Source organism: Natator depressus, chromosome 4 (genome assembly GCF_965152275.1).
Source record: "Natator depressus isolate rNatDep1 chromosome 4, rNatDep2.hap1, whole genome shotgun sequence".
Classification (NCBI taxonomy): Eukaryota; Metazoa; Chordata; order Testudines; family Cheloniidae; genus Natator; species Natator depressus.
In genome coordinates, this window is record NC_134237.1 from 7,705,118 (window position 1) to 7,723,468 (window position 18,351).

The 18,351-nt window shown below is 42.9% G+C and overlaps 1 long non-coding RNA gene across 1 annotated transcript in view; it reads left to right on the forward strand.

The window, feature by feature from the left end:
• The first annotated feature begins 225 nt into the window (after positions 1–225).
• LOC141986132 (uncharacterized) overlaps positions 226–18,351 on the forward strand; it is a 105,777-nt gene continuing 87,651 nt past the window's right edge. The window contains exons 1-2 of the long non-coding RNA XR_012639212.1: positions 226–357; positions 11,013–11,121. This is a non-coding gene — a long non-coding RNA (uncharacterized LOC141986132). The remainder of the gene's footprint in view (positions 358–11,012; positions 11,122–18,351) is intronic.

The following is an 18,351-nucleotide window of genomic DNA, read 5'->3' on the forward strand; positions in this document are numbered from 1 at the left end:
TCAGCTTCCCCCCCTGCAGCAAGTTGACAAACTGCATTTGGACAAATTTTCAAACTGGAACATCTCACCTGGAAATGTATAGCTGTATTTTTTGCATGAAAAAACAGCCCTATGTTGTGCTGTTACCTAACCGACCTGCTCCAGTAGGACTTGCGGAAGGACCTGGGCCTTGGCCCTGGGATCCATTGTGCCCTGAAGGCTGCAGCCTATCTCCAGCCCTTGGTACAGGAGAGTACCAGCAGAGGCACCAACCCTGTGGATGTGTTGAGCTCCCTGACTATAAGGATTCAGCCCTGTTGCATGAGGCACAAGCAAAGGAGAGGTTTCTTATCCAAATCAGGAACTCGGTGTACACATGTAAGTGTGACAGATATGACAAAAATCCTCCAGTATCCTAGAAATCCTGGAATTAAGTTAGACCGTATTGAATTGAGTATTTTAGGAGTAGTAGCAAAATGAAATTGTGTGGGTGTTATTGTGGAATTATATGTAACTTCTCTAGGAGACGTGATGAGTGCAATCTCTGGGGAGAATTAGGAACTTCGAAGGGACAATACGCATGAAGTGAATTTCTTAGGAGATACTGGGGGTGAGAGCAATGAAAATGACCTTTTAAAGTTTGGCCTTGCGCAGAAAACCATTGTTGGTCTGCTAATCTATTCACTCTCTCTTCAAAGGCCCAAACTGGATAAACAAATGATTCTCAGAATCATGAGGGGGCCTGCTTGCAGCTGAAGCTGCCATGAACTTGTAATGGCATGAAAAACTCCTGTGTGAAGTTTAAAAAACTAATCACCCACCGGAGCCTATGTTCAGCTCTGGGAAGTATATTAGAAAGGGAGGTAGGTGCTGTTATTGTTTGTAATATGTTTTCTCTGTAATGCGTTTACCTACGAATATACTGGGCTTGCTTAGAAATAGCTGTATGGGAGTGGGATGGGGTGTTTGCCCCCACACAAGCCCTGAGCGGGTTAATGTGGGCCAGAAAGGGCGAATTAATGGCTGCACCTGGAGGGGGACTGTGGCTTGATAAAGACTAATGACAAAAGAAGCCCAGCTGGGGGAGAGGCTGGGATAGGATTATAAAGCTAAGAAGTGGGAACAGGAGGCGGCTGTGGGGAAGGGGTCTGGAATCACTCTCCAGAGGGAAAGGGAGTTGGTTAGGGACAAGGGGGAAGCCTAGGGGAGAGTAAATACAGGGATCCTGCCCTGGACTAGGGAGTCTGACAATCAGCCGAGAGGGGTGAAGTAGCCGTGGGGAGCAGAGGAAGCTTTGGTGGTGAACCCAGAGATGGACCAGGAGATAGAGAGGTGGGGTAGGAAGGAGACAAGGGAAACAGCAACAGGGACTAAGACTGAGCAGATGTGGTTTGCTAGTCATAGGGGCCCTGGCCTGGAACCATGAGTTCTGGGTGGGCCCAGTTTCCCCTACCAGCCCCTGGGAAGTGGCACAGGACCCAGAGGTGGAACAGACCGTGTGAGACAGCCTCCAGACAGCTTGTCTGGTGGGACTTTGGTACCCCACAAGGGGAGACTGTATAGTGACCTGGCCAGAGGGCTGAGTCACAAAGAGGGAGCACTCTGAGTTGCAAAGAGAGAGATGGACCCACAGCATGAGCAGCTGATGTCAGCAGGACTCATAGGGGGGCAAAAGCTAATTCCCAGCCCTAGCTATAAGGAGATGCACCTGCGATGAGTGGAGTGCTTTACAGGTAGATTCACTGTCGCAAACACAGTGTGTGTGTTATCTCTGAGGAGAAGGCAAAACACCCTGCTTATTCAGCCTCTTTTTTCGGGGGATACGTCAGGATAGGTAGGGAACTCTGAAGCCTGGAAATATCCAAGTCAGAAAGGAGAGAGATGCATGTTTCCACCCGTGAGAGGAAATGGCGGGGGGAATCACAAGAACTAGGTTGTTTGGGTCTGTATAGAGACTACTTTGAATTGACGAGCTGACCTCTGGAGGTCCTGTCCAGCCCTACATTTCTATGAATCTATGATCTTCACAAGCAGTTATGAGTTGCATGTTTTCACAACTGCCAAATTAATGGCTGACTTCAAGCTGCATCTTAAATACAGGGCTACAGGCAAATTGTCAGAGCCAGCTTTCAGTTCCCATGCTTGGTTTCCTTCAGAAATCACACTCCATGGGGCCCCCATGACCTGAGTCATGGATGGGGAATTGTGGGGTGAGGGCTGGAGCAGGAAGCAAGATATGTGCATTTAGCAAATGCACCTTTGACCTGACAGCCTCGAGTCTGCGGCAGCTTGTTCATTCATCTGAAGCAGGAAAAGCTCCAAACTGTAAATGAAAGAGGAAGGGGAAAACGAAAGAAATGTGGCTGTCAAACTGCTGAAGGCACTTTTAAGTGAAAAACCCTTTTTTCATCTCATTTCTTGCCTTCCTTTCCCTCCCCATCCTTTCCTTGCATAATAAGCAGCAAGACTAGCTAATCCATTTGTATTTACTCTATTACAATCACAGCCCTCCATCCCCATTCAGACTGTAAGCACAATGGGTCACATTGTACCTGCTCAGGTGTCCAAGGGATGTTGAAAGGAGACTCCCCTTCCTTGCATCCCCAGCCACAATTGCAGACCCTGTTACTGCCCTCGTATGGGAAGAAGTGGAGCTGGCTGGTTGCATAGTGGATGTCACACTACTCCATTCTGTTGCTTCCCCCCTTGTAGCTGGGACCTTCAGATGGAAAGGAATTGGAAGAGAGCAGGCTTGGAATGCAGGACAGAATTTATTTCCCTGCAGAATCTTTATGAATGGCAAAGATGTGCAAGCAGAGAAGGTCACGGTGTGACTTTCAGATCCCAGGTCATGTTTGCAGGGCTGGCAGTGAGAAAAACATCTCTTGATGCACAAACTTAAAGCACATTTGATGTGATGTTCAAGGATGATTTTTCTAAATATTTATCCTGTGTTGCTCTTTTTGTTTCCTTGGTCTGTCTTGTTTAAAGTGTGCCTGCAGGCTGGCATGCAGTGATGTCTTTTACCAACAAGGGACACTATTCTTGTGCCACAAACCCTGAGTGATGGGTAGTGCATAGCTCTGCTTTGCTAGGAGAAGATCAGGAATCAGATTGTGACTTACTGTCTGGTTTCTTCGTCCCTCCTTGTTTTTGGTGGAGCTGTAACATGCACCAGCCCTTTATCTGGTAAAGATTACTTTCCTGCCGTGAGTGGCAGCCTAGCCAGGGTTGCAACTTGGCCTAGAGCCCACAACACTATTTATGGAAGTGAGAGCTGGGCAGGAAGTGGCTTTCTGGTCATGGAAAAAAAAATGAGATTTTGCAAAAAATTTCCCATCCTGATTCCGGATGAAAAGTCAAAATCTCAAACGTTTACAAACAAAAAAAAAATCTTTTAAAAAGATAATGTCAATCAAAATGTTTTGTTTTGATTATTTTGAAACTTAAGCATATGCTTAAGTGCTTTTTGGAGTCAGAGCTAAAGTGACTGGCCCAAGGTCATGCAGAGAGGTTGTAACAAAACTGGGAATTGAACCCATAGGCCCTGAACCCTAAACTACAGCTAGTCAGAAAATGAGGGAGAGTGTCTGCAGAAAAAATGATTGAAAAAATAATTGATTTTCATCAACATTTTCCAAGGAAATCTTTTGACTTTTCAGAGAAAAAAAATGAATTGTTTTCAGCCAAAAGCTGAGAGAAATTATTTGTACATTCTGCTATAGTGCCTCACAGGAGCTGTAGTTTGGATGCCCCATGCCCCCAGACTGGCCTCTGTGGTCAGACTACATCTCCCATGATGCACCATCGTCTCCTCTCTTTCTGATATGCTGTGGTGAACCATGGGAGTCACTTGGTCATGGTGCACTATGGGATATGTAGTCACTTTGGGAGCCCAGCCCACTGAGGAGAATGTGAGCATCTTCTTCTTCAATGCTTAGCCAAACAGTCAGCTGTAGTGACTGTTCGCCATTTGGTTTGTTCCTGCACAGCCACAAGGGCTTGACAGCCTGAGAGTCCAACATCGGAACAGACTTGATGAACCCATGTAATAGCGGGTCTGCCTCTAGGCTGCCTCCACCCCTCAGTTGGTGGAAATTTATCCTGGATGTTACAAGCCAGCCAGAGTATGGTATTTGCTGGAACATCTTTTGGCATTCTCACGATGTGTCTGCAAAGCGTAAGGCGCCGTCTGCAGACAATGGCCTCAGTAGTCTTTAGACCGCAGCGACCTTAAACATCTGCATTAAAGATTAAGTCATTCCACTTTTTGCCCAATATACGACTTTGGCTTTTTTTTTTTGTGGAAAGCCTCCATCTTTGCCAGTCTGAGCGGCGTAGTATCCACGTTTCACAGCCGTACAACAGTACCAGGACGATACAGCTCAAACAGATCCTGAACCTGGTTTTCGTGCTGAGATGATGTTGGTTCCATACTCATTGTAAACGACCCATGGCAAATGCTGTGATAACAATCTGATGGAGAAGCTCCATTTGGGAGTTGGAGTCTGTGTCTACAGTTTCATTATTCAAAGAGATTGGAGTCACGGGTGGACCTGGTCTTAGATTTTGCAGCTTTGTCTTTGACCACGAAACATGGAGGCCAATCTTAGCTGACTCGTCCTCCATTTGCTGGAGTGCCTTGGGAAACCTGTCGGGGCTCTGTTCTAGAAGAACAACATCATCAGCGTAATCAAGGTCTGAGAGCGAGAGATCACCAATCTTAATACCTACAGATCTGACGGAATACTGCATTATGAAATCCATTGCCCGACAAAAGAGTGCAGGGGCCAAGATGCAGCCCTCCCTGACACCAGACCCTGATTCAAAAGGTGCGGACATCCGATTCTCCAGACGTACATGGCCAAGGGTTCCATTATGCAGCTCTCGAATTGAGTCCAGCAGAGTGGTAGGGAGTATGACACTCTCAAATTAAAACTTCTTTAACATACCATTGCAGCATTTCAGTGTCAAAACATTTTGGTTTTGGGGTGGGGGGTTGTTTTTTTACAATTTTTCTCCCAGAAAGCTGGCACTTTTTGCCAATAAAAATTATTTAAAAAAAAAAAAAACAACTTTCCATAGGAAAATGGTTTTGATGGAAAATTTTCAACTAGCCTCACCCTAAATTAGCACTTTATTAAAAGGAAGGATGATTGTGTAGCTAATAGTTTCTTCCTTCACCTAAGAGCTCAATCCTTTTACAAGCACTCCTTGATGTAATGTTTGAAGTGTGGTGAGGTTAAAGATAGCCACAGGGAGATTACAGAACTTGGCCAAAGTTGCACAAGGAGACTGTTGCACCGGCTGAATAGAAATGAAGTTTCTATTCAGTCAGTGCAACGGGCAGCACAGTGGCATTTCCAAATGACCTTTTTTTCTGTTTTTGCCCCACATTTCTCAGTTTTTGCTATTCCACCAAAAAGTCAACAATTTCTGTAGAAAATTGGTGAAAACTAATTGATTTTTCTTTTTTCCCATGGAAAACTTAGACAAAAAACCCCCAAAACTTCATTTCCTGACTAGTTGTACCTGAGACCTTCCATAGTAAATGCATGAGTGTCTACTGCTTGACTTAAAGGATTAAGGCTTCCCACTGCCACCTGTCGCAGGTTCACTAATAATGAGCTGCTAGGAAGGACGGAAAGACCCACCCCCTCTATTTGTGCTTTACAAAGGTATACTACGCCTGGGTCAAAATAGGGCCTTGCCCAAGACTTGAAATATGATCTTATTGACTTGTGTTATCTGAAGTGATTAAAACTATCAGACCTGACTGAGGTGGAGTTAAACCACAGAAATGAACTGATTTCTACAGTTCCTGTGTTCAGCAAATTACGGGTCATTTGGATGATGTACAAAGTCAACCCGTTTTAATAATTCTCTATGCCTGGCATGCAAATAAGTCACAAACCAAAGTATCACAAATATTGAGTTAAACCTTATACGTGTAAAGTACAGGATTGGCGTTGCATTCTTACATCTTAAGTTATAACCAAGCTGCAGGAAATACACACGCCACACTGAGTAAATTATAGAATACTTTATTTGGCTTGATGATGCCCAGAAAGCTAAAATAAACATGTCCTTAAAGTATTATTAATTCATGTAATATGTTAATTACTCAGTGTGTAGTCATTACATTTCCAGCAGCACTCATTATTCTAACAGCACTGTGGTGTTTCGGCAGAATTATTTGACTCGTAGCTATGAGGATAGCATTTTGTAACTTTTTGCATCCGATGAAGTGAGCTGTAGCTCACGAAAGCTCATGCTCAAATCAATTGGTTAGTCTCTAAGGTGCCACAAGTACTCCTTTTCATTTTGTAACTTTATAAAGGCAGATTTTTTTCTCTGATTTGCATTGATTTTGTTTCATTTACCATTTTGCTGCTTAGATTCTTTATTCCAAAGAGTCAACAATTATCAATTAGTTCAGTCAAGAGCCAAACTAATAACACGGCTTCATTTGCTAAAAAATCAATAAAGAAACTCAAAACCTTCCAAAATCCAATAAAAAATAAGCAATTAAAGTGTTTAGAGTCACTGGAGCTCCTCATTCTTCGATATAATATTACACCAAATGGAAAACATACTTACAGTTAGAGAAAAATGAATCCTTAGGAAGCTCAGTGTTGATTTTTGGCATTCAGCCTCAACATCTGAGGCTATGTCTACAGCTGTGCTGCTGTAATGTAGACACTACAGTGATGGAAGGTGTTCTTCCATCGCTATAGTGAATCCACCTTTCCCAGAGATGGTAGCTAGATCAATGGAAGAATTCTTCCACTGACCTAGCACTGTCTACCCTGGAGTCTAGGTTGTTTTACTGTATCACGCAGGGGTGTGAAAAATTCATGTAGAGATGTAGCTAGGCCAACCTAACTTTCTCGTGTAGACCAGCCCTTTCCTATGTGACCTTGGGCAAGTCATTTCAATCAGTTGGGGCTTCAATTTCCCAGCTATATAATGGGGATGATCCAGTCCTAGATAAATCTTCTCCGTCTCCATATAAAACACTAATACTCATCAGGTACTTCATACATACATGGCTGATGTAGGTTTACAAGGTGTATGGAAATCAGTAATCCTACGGCCAGAGACTATACTTTCCCCCCCCTGCAGCTAATTCAACATATTCAAAATTGGACACTTTCTCAGTGTCACAAAACTTGATCAATTTTGTCACTGATTGAGGCATTGATACTGTTGTTATATCTCACCATGCTCATATGCATGTCTTCTAGGCCCCTAGGCTATGCACTCCCAACCAAAATATGGAGATTAAGTACCTCTCTGCTGTTCGATGCATCCTTTGTTAAATCCATCCAACAGGAGTTAGAATTCTCCCTACCCCTGGCCCCCCAAAAATGCCCCCATCGCTTCTTCAGCTGCCACACTTTGGAAAGCCTTAAAGCCTTCATCAGCGGTCGCATTATCTCTTATGCAACCTGTAAAAAGAAAAGTATTTAGAAAGAACATAGAATTGGTACCCTGGTGAAAGAAATTAAGGCCTTGGATATAGATTATGATTCTGCCTACTCCTCAGAGAAACTCGGAGCCCTGGTCAATCTACGATATGAAATCAACCAACTTCTACCCCAGAATTCTAAGTGCTTTATTCTGTTTGAAGCAAAACTACTGGGAATCTGGCAAAAGAGCTGGCAAGCTGTTGGCATATAAACTTAAGCAAAAAGCTAAGAGAAATAAGATGGCTGCTGTTTGCGATAGCAGCAATAAATTATGTACAGCCCAATCAGATATAATAAACAATTTCAGCAGTTTTATTCAAAATTAGCTGATGAGGTAATCAGTAAAGATTCCCTAAATGGATTGTCTCTGCCACAGATCTCTGACTCTCAGAAGGAACTTTTAGATGCCTCTGTAGAAATCACAGAACTGACTCCGGCTATAAAAGAAATGAAGGTGAGAAAGACGCCTGGGGCAAACAGTTTCCCTATTTTCAGAGTAACAGCCGTGTTAGTCTGTATTCGTAAAAAGAAAAAAGAAAAGGAGTACTTGTGGCACCTTAGAGACTAGTTAGTCTCTAAGGTGCCACAAGTACTCCTTTTCAGTTTCCCTATTGAATTTCCCGAAAAGTTCTCTGAAACTTTGACACGTAGATTATTGGATATGTTCAATAAGGCCAATAATGAGTAAACTCGCCTGCCTACTCTAAGAGAAGCTGTAATTTCAGTTATTCCTAAACCTGGGAAAGATCTTGCACTAGGTAGTAATTACAGGCCAATTTCTTTAATCAATTGTGATAAGATTTTAGCGAAAGCTCTTGCTATATGATTGGACAAAATTTTCTCACATGTTTGCACGTAAATCAGGTAGGCTTTCTCTGTAATAGACATGGCTTGGATAATTTGTGTCAGCTGGTTGATATTATTGCTGTTTTGAGAGCTTCTAAAGAACCCTTAGCAGACACTTCTTTAGATGCCTTTGACTATTTTTTTCATGTGTTAGCAAAATTTGGATTCAATAAACAATTTATTACTTAAATTAAGCTCTTGTGCTCTAGCCTGACTTCCAGGGCAGTTACAAAAGCTATTATCAGGGCTGCCCTTTCTCTTCTGTTTGATTTAGCTCTAGAACCTTTAGTCATTGGCCCACCATGGTGCCGTGACTATGTTGATTTGCTCAGGTGGCAACCAGAACTCAAAATTATGCTGTATGCAGATGATGCTCTTGTATTAATATCTAAGCCTGAGGTCACCATTCCTAACATTATAACCACTATCAGTAAGTGTATACTCCTCTCAGGATATACAATTAAGTGGGGTAAATCAGAAATCCTAGGCATTAACAAATATGCCAACAAAGGTCTCTTCTCAGATTGGGACTTTCAATGGCAATCCTTTTACGTGAAATATTTAGGAATACCAATTCCCAATAATATTCAGGACATTCCTAAGATAAATGTAGAACCAATTGTTGCCCAAGTGGCTAGCAATTTGGGGAGATGGAGTTTGTTAACCCTCAGCTTGTGGGGTAAAATTAATATATTGAAAATGAATGTCTTTCCCAGACTTTTGTATGTCCTGAGGGGTCTTCCTATTTCTATTCCTCAAACTTATTTTAGAAATTCAATAATATTTTCAGAACGTTCCTTTAGGGTGCAGGTAAAAAACCTAGACTGGCCCTGAACAAATTACAGCTCCCCCTAGCTCTAGGGGGATTTCATTTTCAGATCAAATTATCAGATCTCTCTTTTGTTAAACCAGTCATCTTTGTGGCTGTTAGATCTGATGGCACAGACCCCATCTTGGATTCAGATTGAATGAGATCTGGTAAACCCTCTCCCCCTTTCAGGTATTGTAGGATCAAATATTATAGGTTTGATGGCTCCAGAACTCCCACAATAATGGCTGTGAGGCAAGCTTGGTCAAACTTGGCTAGAAAGTAATGCTGCCATACGTTCTCCCATGTAGAGGTGGTCCTATGGAGCAATCCTTTCCTTAAAATCTGTGGGAAACTTTCATGTAGAGAGATGGGATGTAGAGACAAATTTAGCTGTGACACAGTCATATTGACAATGACAAACCAATAGACCTTCAGAAACAATTTGGCTTGCCCTGCTCTGGAGCATGGAAATATCTATAGTTAAAGCATTTACTTACAAAATGCATTTAGACCAGAGGCACTGGGAGCTTCAGAACCTCCTGAACTTTAATTATTTTGGAGGAAACTTCCTGGATTTACTCAGCCAGCAGTAGCCTTTTACCATTTTCTGGTCCAGATAACTCTGCCAAAGATTGATAATGTGAGAGTTGCTTGGAATGGAGGCTTGGCTCTCTGAGCCAATGGAATACAATCATATCTAATGTTAGAAAAGCAACTACAGACCTGAGAATATGGTTTATTCATGAAAAGACACATTTTTTGAATATATTGGTCCTCACAGTGGTAATGGGCTTCATAAATGCTGACTGCTGTTGAAAAGGTAATTCTCTGGGTGCTATACTAGCTCATGTGTTTTGGGAGTGCCCCTGAATCAGGAATTTCTGATATGAGGTGGGTCAAAGGTGGATGCTATGCTGCAGCCCTCCCCCCGCCCACCCGCCTTAAATTTCATTCTTGAATATATTCCCGAGACCTGGAGGTTACCTGGTAACAAGGCAGCTTGGTTCCAACGTGTAGCTTTGGAAACTAAAAAAAAAAAAAAATCCTGCATAAATGCAAAAGTCGATCCCCACCAAATGTTTGTTCCTGGCTCATTGATGTGGCTGCGCTCACAGCTAACAAATATCTGGCATTCCTCAGAAAGGGAATAACGAAAAAATTCAAAGCAATTGGGGCTGACCTTTTAGAGGTCTCTGATTAATGTAGACCCTGAAGATGAAGCTGGGGTTTTGGTATATTTCTTGTATTTGGAAAAAATAATAAAAAAATTAGAAACTTTTTTAAAAAGTGGAGATGTTAACACTTCCTTTGTCTCTTCTAGAGTGTAAACACTTGGGGGCAGGGACCATCTCTCCCTATGGGTATGCCCAGAAGCGTGCTTGTGCTGAGCTGTGTATACTGCTGTAATATAGTAATAAGAAAAAAATTCTGTTTATACATGAGCATAGTTTGATATTTTCCCTCTCCTCCATAATCTGGGCTAACATTACTCCATGGCACCTAAGGCCTTTTCCTCAGACAGCGCTAATGGAGGTTGTGTTATAAAATTGTTTATTGTGGGGTAAGATAGCCATCAGTGGCTTTCCTGTTCCTGCCCTCTTGAGTAGCAAGGATGTCATCACTAGGAGGTTCTTTGGACTGTTACAAATTGTACATCCACAAATGGGGCATGTACTTGGCACTTCTAGAATCACAGGGCACTATAAGCTCTGAGAAAGATTATGGGGCGTGAGGGCAGGATTTAACCCACGTGCATGATGAAGGGCATGAAAACAATTCAGAATGAAATAAAATGTTGTACTGAGCAAATTAATTCTCACGGGGCAGTAGCTTGGCTGAAAAGGGATGGATTTTCTAATGGAGTCTGGATGCGTTTATCATTTCTTATGATTTATGTTACCTAGAGGCCACCAGCTGAGACCAGGGGCCATTTTGCGGTGCTGTGCCTGAGAAGTTCATCCACATAGTGAGAGCCCTGAAGAGATCACGAGCTAAACAGACAGTGAGGGAAAGGTAAGTAGTATTGTGCCCATTTTAAAGATGAGGAGCTGACACCCAGGAAGAGTAAATGAGTTCCCCAAAGCTATCCAAGGAGTCTGTGGCAAAGCCGTGAATTGAACCTAGGTTTGTTGAGCACCAGAACCCTGAGACCACCTTTCATGTGATGGGGTTAAAAGAGAGTAGTATAGAAATATCAACCTTCTTTCTCCTTTTAAAATGGCTTAAAGCAAAGCCTGTTGTCTGCTTATATAGCAAAACTAGTCAATAAATGCTGACAATGAATCGTGTGTTTAGAATGGAGAATTTAAAGAAACAAGCCAAAAACATCTCCTCCTGATGTGTAATCTGAATAGAAAATACTGTCAAGAAGTCAGTAAAGAATAAAGGACAGCACTGCAGTCAGACTAATGGAAAACTAATTGTGTATGTCCTTCCCAGTCATACACAGCCCCTGCTGGGCGCCGGGGAGGAACCGCTATTTTCACAAAGGGTTTGATCCTACCTAGTGTTTAGTCTGTTTGGCAATGCATGGGAGCCCGTGGGAGCTGTGTGTGCTCAGCATACAACAAACCTGCTGAGCACTATGCCACTGTCATATTGGCAAGTGTGTCTCCTGGACAAACCAAACCAAAGTCAAAATTAAATACTTTAAAAATATTACACAAGGGGGCATTTCACCATGGTTTATTGAGGTAGTCACCAGCCACACTGCAGTGCCTGTCTACTGTTTCAGCAGGGTCTTGCATGTGCTTTGGATTTGGGAAGAACTGCCCTGTTTGACATTGGCATTCTTGTACTATCATGGCATGCAAAGAAATCTCCGGGGAGCAACTTAGGGAACAAGGCCATTGGGGTGTTTGGGTGTATACGTGTAAGGCAAAGCTCCTATTGATGTCAGTGGGATTGGAGTTAAGCTAACACATGATGACTCTGGGCATGTCTTCACTGCAATAAAAACCCCATGGCACTAAGTCTCAAAGCCTGGATCAATTGACTTGGGCTTGCGGGGTTTGGGCGGCCGGGCTAAAATTAGCAGTGTAGATATTTGAGCTCGAGCTGGTGCCCAGGCTTTGAGACCCACCCCCCTCGTGGGCTATCAGATCCTGGGCCCGAGCATCTATGCTGTAATGTTTAGCCCCACAGCCTGACCGCCACAAGCCGGGACCAGCCATGGGTCTTTCACGACAATATAGAAGTACCCTCTGAAAACCTTTTGGGGCAGGAATTGTCCTTTTTTACAGAGCCCAGCATGCTGGTCCATGACTGGGGGGCACTCCTGGGTGCTGCAATAATACAAAGGATAGATAATAATTACAGAATGCCACCAGTAGCTCATAATAAGCAATCCCTGGAAAGACACTGGAGTTTTCCCCCTCAAAAATAAAAGGGGTTTGATGTCCTCAGCTGCCACACAATTAGCTTAAATGGTTGGTGCTTGCTAAAAATGAAGCATGAGTACTAGACCGGTTTTAGTATTCCCAGTTAGTATCAGTATTACGGAAGCACTTGAGATAAAGGACTCACTGCACTAGTGCCAGGCACATTTATAGTAAGAGATGGTCCCTCCTCCAAAGAGGGCATAACCTAAATAGACACGACAGACACTGGGTCTGAGGGGAAACAGCAGCACAAAGATGTGAAGAGATTTGGCCAAGGTCTCACACCAGGTCAGAGGCAGAACCAGGAACAGATGAAATCCTGGCCCCGCTGAAGTCAGTGGGCCAAAAGTTCACTCCCAGGCTCCAAATCCCAATCTAGGGCCTGAGCCACTGCCCACACTGCCTATCTGCCAACATGGTTTCTCAGATTAAGGTCTGATCTAAATTCCATTTAAGAAAATGACCCACATTTATTGCATTGGCCTTTGGATCAGGCCCCCCTGGGTGCTAGGCTAAGTGGGCTTGCATTGTACTTCCATTGCCTCTCTCTTACGTAGGAAACTTACAAAGGCTTCTAAGAGTAGGGGTTGAAAGAGGGTTGGGGTGTGCGCTCTGGCCTATGACAGGAACAAATTGTGAGCGATACCACAGGACACCCTCTCTGAGTCCAAAAGAGAGAGTATTGGAGGTTTATTATTTTCTACATCTTTGGCATGAGCTGGGTAATTAATGATGGTTTGTCCATTTGTCAGAATGATTAAGGTTGTTGGCCACATGACTGTCACTTCTACGCGTGACCTGCAGAGTTCCCTTGAATAGCACTAGCTATCACTGCATTGGCTTTCAAGCTCTTTCATACCTATTATTTTCCCTGGGTTCTTCCAAATCCTAATATATATGTAAGCAGTGTCAGGATGAGCTCCACCCTGACATCTGGTGGTGAGGTGTGGCAAGTTGTGGAAAAGAACTTCAGGGGCCGATCTCATTTGCATAGGCACACCCACCCCGCCTAGAATGAGGCCATAGCTGCCCAAATGGTCATTTTGGCTGCTGTGGGATCCCCAGTGTCTCTGTTATTGGGACAGGAAGAATAAATTGTTATTACCCTGATTATGGGAACTGTGCTTGGAACTGTACTTGGCCTTTTGTTATGATGGAGGTACTCACCATCAACTAAGTAGCACTCGCTAGGCAAGGGTCATGGGTTCCAAAACTCTGTGAATTGAGAGAGGTTGGGCACAAGTATTAATATTTGGTGGCATGGGCCCCTCAGTGGGGGCCTTACATGCTAATTGCACTTCTTCCTCTCTTCACTGTGGAATATCAGAGCTAATTTTGATTCCATTAGGAGTCTAGTTACAGGCTGCTGAGCTCACTTTGGGCTAATGGTGCACCAGCACTGAGGCTCTCCTACTACAAGCTGAATTCACCAAAGAGCTGAACTGACTAAGAGCTGCAATCACTGAGCATTGTGTTAAGTAGTAGGGGAGCCTGAAGATATATTGTGGAGCAGTTTGCGGAATGGCTAGAGTGCCTTGTGGACAGGCTGGTGGAGCAGTTCGTGGGACGGCGGGAGCTGCTTGTGGGCCGCAGAGCCGAGTGAAGCAGTTTGTGGGCTGGGTGGTGGAGTGGAGCGAAGGCCTATGGAGCTGTGGGGCGGTCAGCTTCAGATCATGTAAGGTGCCCCTTACCTCTCCCCCCACCCCCATCTCCACCCAGGTTGGGAGGTAAAACTCTGCAGATAAACTTTCAAACTCTGGGGCTGCCCTGACCAGGGACAGAGACTTTTGGGTCATTGGACTTTTGGGACTTTGGGTGATTTGGGGTTGCTGGACTCAAGAACCAAATGGAAAGGACACGCCCCAGTTTGCTTGGGGTGGGTTTTTGCTCATGGGTTGTGTTATGAATCCTGTTGGTGGTGTTTCCCCAACATAATGCCACATTGTTTCTCTCTGTTATTAAAAGGCTTTTTGCTACACTCAGACTATGTGCTTGCGAGAGGGGAAGTATTGCCTCTTGGAGGCGCCCAGCGGGGGTGGTATATATTTGTCCCAGGTCACTGGGTGGGGGCTCGAGCCGGTTTGCATTGTGTTATTGGAATGGATCCCCTAGATATTGAACCCGGCCCTTGTTGCTGCCAACTCTGATGGGCAGAAGGGTTACATATATTTTAGTTTGATTTCCTAAAGTAAAATGGATAGAATGATCCTAACTGGGCAGCAACATCATTTACAGTTTTTTCCCCCCCTCAAATTGGGAGATTGGACTAAAAATCACCATATGTATTTGCCCTTTGCATTTTCAGCTTTTAGGGGTCAGGTTTTCAAGCTTTCCTGTGCAACCAGGCAGGCTAGAAATGTACTTTAAAACAATAAATAAACCCCAGTGCTGAGTTTTTTCTCTCAAATAATCACCTGACCCCAGGAGCTGGGGCTTTAAGCAAAATACCAAATGTCCAGAGACTTGTAATAAAATTGTGAGTTGGAAAGACTGAATGAGTGCTGGTCTGCTTCCCATTAGTTGCACCATTTAAGAACAAACAAAACCGTTTAAATTGTTTTATTGTTCATGAGAAAAAAATATAATTTCACAACATCCCTCTGTTTTGCAGACTAACATTTAATTATTGTATTATGTGTTGTTCGTATTCATTACAAAAGTGCTTAATGATAACTTCTGTATATTGAATAATGACAGGTTTCAGAGTAGCAGCCGTGTGCCACAAGTACTCCTTTTCTTTTTGTATATTGAATATATTTCTATTTTTGTGCTATTGGTTTTCATGCATTTCCATTGGTTCTTCTTCTTTGCTTTTTTTCCCCATGTTGATTATTAAAAGTCAGTACATATTAAAAGTTGAAGCAGTGCTTAATATTCTTAGGGACCCCTGGCATTTTCTTTATTAAAAGATTTTTCTGTGCATTGCATTGCAATTCTTTGCATTTTTTTTTAAATCCAGATGTCTGTATATTTTGGAAAGTAGCTGAAGTAAAAGCTTTCAGAGAAGCTGTTAATAAAGGATTGCTTTCTTTTGCTGAATCTGTACAGGGAGTAAATTTTTAATGACTCATTAGCAAAGCTAATAGTTATGAAAATCATTAGAGTATGAGTCCATTATTTAGTTTCCTTTTGCGGTACAACTACTGCACCATACATCACAGTGTTTTTGTTTCTGTTTGTGCTTCCAATAAAAAGCCTTTGGCTTAAATATGCTTCCATTGGAATCAATTGCTAAGGTCCCTATTCAGCCACATACAGTACTTAAGTATGGTCTTCGCAATTCAGTAAAGCACTAAGGGAGAGATTTTCGAAAGCTTTGGAGGGACATAGAAATATCAGTCTCACTGGAAATCACAAGGGGACAGATTTCCAAAGGAACTTAGCTGTCTAAAGATGCAGTTAGGTGCTTAGTGGAATTTTCAAAAGTGTCTGAGCAGGTTAGACACCTAACTCCTATTGATTTCATTGTAAATTAGGGTGACTTCCTGGCCATTTTTGAAAATTCCAGTAGGGTAGGCATTTGCATATCTAGGCACTTAAATACTTCTGAAAATCTGGGCTTGCTACCTTTCCTGCATTTGTTAACATTTTGCACATGATCCTGCATGGGGCTGAATATGAAGACCTTTGGACTGGAAGCCATTTGCAGCACATTACAAGAACTTTATTGAGCCTCCTAGCATATATCCATTGCTGCATTTACTTTTGTGCCAATGGTAACTCGTAACTATCTTCATGCCTTCAGATTCAGTTCTGATCACCACAATTCAGTAAGGATTTTGGTAAATTAACGAGGGTTCAGAGAAGAGACACGGGAATGATTAAAAGATTGGAAAACCTGCCTTTGAGCTCTGGGTATCTATCACTCTATTTAGTTTAACAAAGATAAGTGACTTGATCACAGTCCATAAGTACCTAGATGGGGAACAAATATTTGATAATGCTTCAGTCTAGCAGGCAAAGGTGTAACAATCCAGTGGCTGGAAGTTGAAGTTAGACAAGTTCAGACTGGAAATCAATCGTACATTTTTAACAGTGAGAGTAATTAACCATTGGAGCAATTTACTAAGAGTCATGGTGGATTCTCCATCACTGGCAATTTTTTTAAAATCAAGATTGTATTTTTTTTCTACAAGACGCTCTAGCTCAAAAGGGATTATTTTGGGGAAGTTCTATGGCCTGTGTTATACAGGAGGTCAGACCAAATGATCACATTAGTCACCTCAAATGGATTAAACCATCTACAACCAATGGGTGCTGTTTACCTCTTTCTCAAGTGTCCACGTAGTCCATTGCTTACTGAGCAAAGAGCACTTATAGTAAATGTTGGCAATCATGTGTCTTCCTTGTGAACTAGAGCATTAAATCCATTGTCAAGTACTGCCCTGGGGTGGTTTGTGAGCAAAAAAGCGTGGGTTCAGAGGTAGGTGACAAGAACTATTAGTGGCATGGAAAAAGGGCCCGGAGAGATGGGAAATTTTAGGACTGTATACCTTAGAGAAGAGGCAAATAAGAGGGGATACACTTGAGTTTACAAAATGTTGACTAGCACAGAAAAGGTGGATCAGGAACTTCTGTTCTCCCTGCCTCAATATAAAAACAAGGAGGCATTCAGTGGAAAGGAAAGGTGCAAATTTACAGCAGGTAACAGGAAATTCCCATTGACTTCATTGGGAGCAGGAGCTACAACTCAATGAGTTCAATACAACTAATACAAAATCATTAAGGGTATGATTTTAGTTGATGAGCTCATCGTTGATGGGATCAGGCCCAAGTTACTTGATAACTTGTTTTTAGTAGCAAATACTTACCTTTTTGCCGTCAGCTCTAGTTTTTATCATGTGTTTAGAAGCAGCATCACCCAGTGTGTAGGCACTGGCCTGAATTTCAAGAGACTGGAATCAACTTCTTGCTCTGCCAGTGACCTTTGGCAACTTGCTTCACCTCACTGTGCTTCTGTTTCTCCTCCATCTTTTGGGTAACTTGTCTGTCCTTTGGAGCAGGGACTATGTCACACTCAATGTCTCTATATGTCTCTCAATGTCTAGCACAATGGGCCCTGATCTCAGTTGGGGGCCTCTAGGCCCTACTGAATTTGTAACAGAACCTTGGTTGTATTTTCTTTACTAGCTGTCCTGTCTCTCCTTCACTGCACGCAGCTTCCTTTGTGTTAATATTCCTAGTGCAGTGTGTCGCCTTGACACGCATCACCTTGTTCGTCTGCATCCGTGGCAGTGTGGCTACTATTATGCTAGAGATGTTTACAGATGCGAGGTGCTTTTACCCAGCCAGAGAGACCCTAAAACATGCTCAAGCTTGATTCTTTGTAGGACTAAATCCTGCTGTAAATAATGGCACATTGTACTGCTAAGAGAAATTAATCTGGAAGGCTTTCTTTCACGGTGCTTGGGGGCATCAAGGTCTTATAAAACCTGTAAATAGAAATTTGTAAGAGATGATACATCTACTTGCTCTTACTCACTGTTTCCACTGCTGCAGGCGAATTATCTGACCTGTCAGTTACACACTAGACTCTATTAACCACTGTGTTTAGGCTGTAATCCCTTCAGTGCCTTTGTTCTCCTTTTGTTATATGTACATGGGGAATGTCCTCGCTCAATGCATAGGTGTAAGGTCCTTTTGTGCTAATGGAAAGAACACATGGCTACATTAATGCAAAAGGCAGACATCATCTGAGGGCCTTTAATCTCTGTTCTCCCTCCAGGAGCAACAGGGGAATAGACGTGTTTAATCCACAGACTCCTCTTAGAAAAAAGAGGGAAAGAGTGGTCACTTTCGAGATCTGAAATCAGTTTCTGGCTCTGCTACAAACTTCCTATGGGAGCTTGAGCAAGTCATTTCA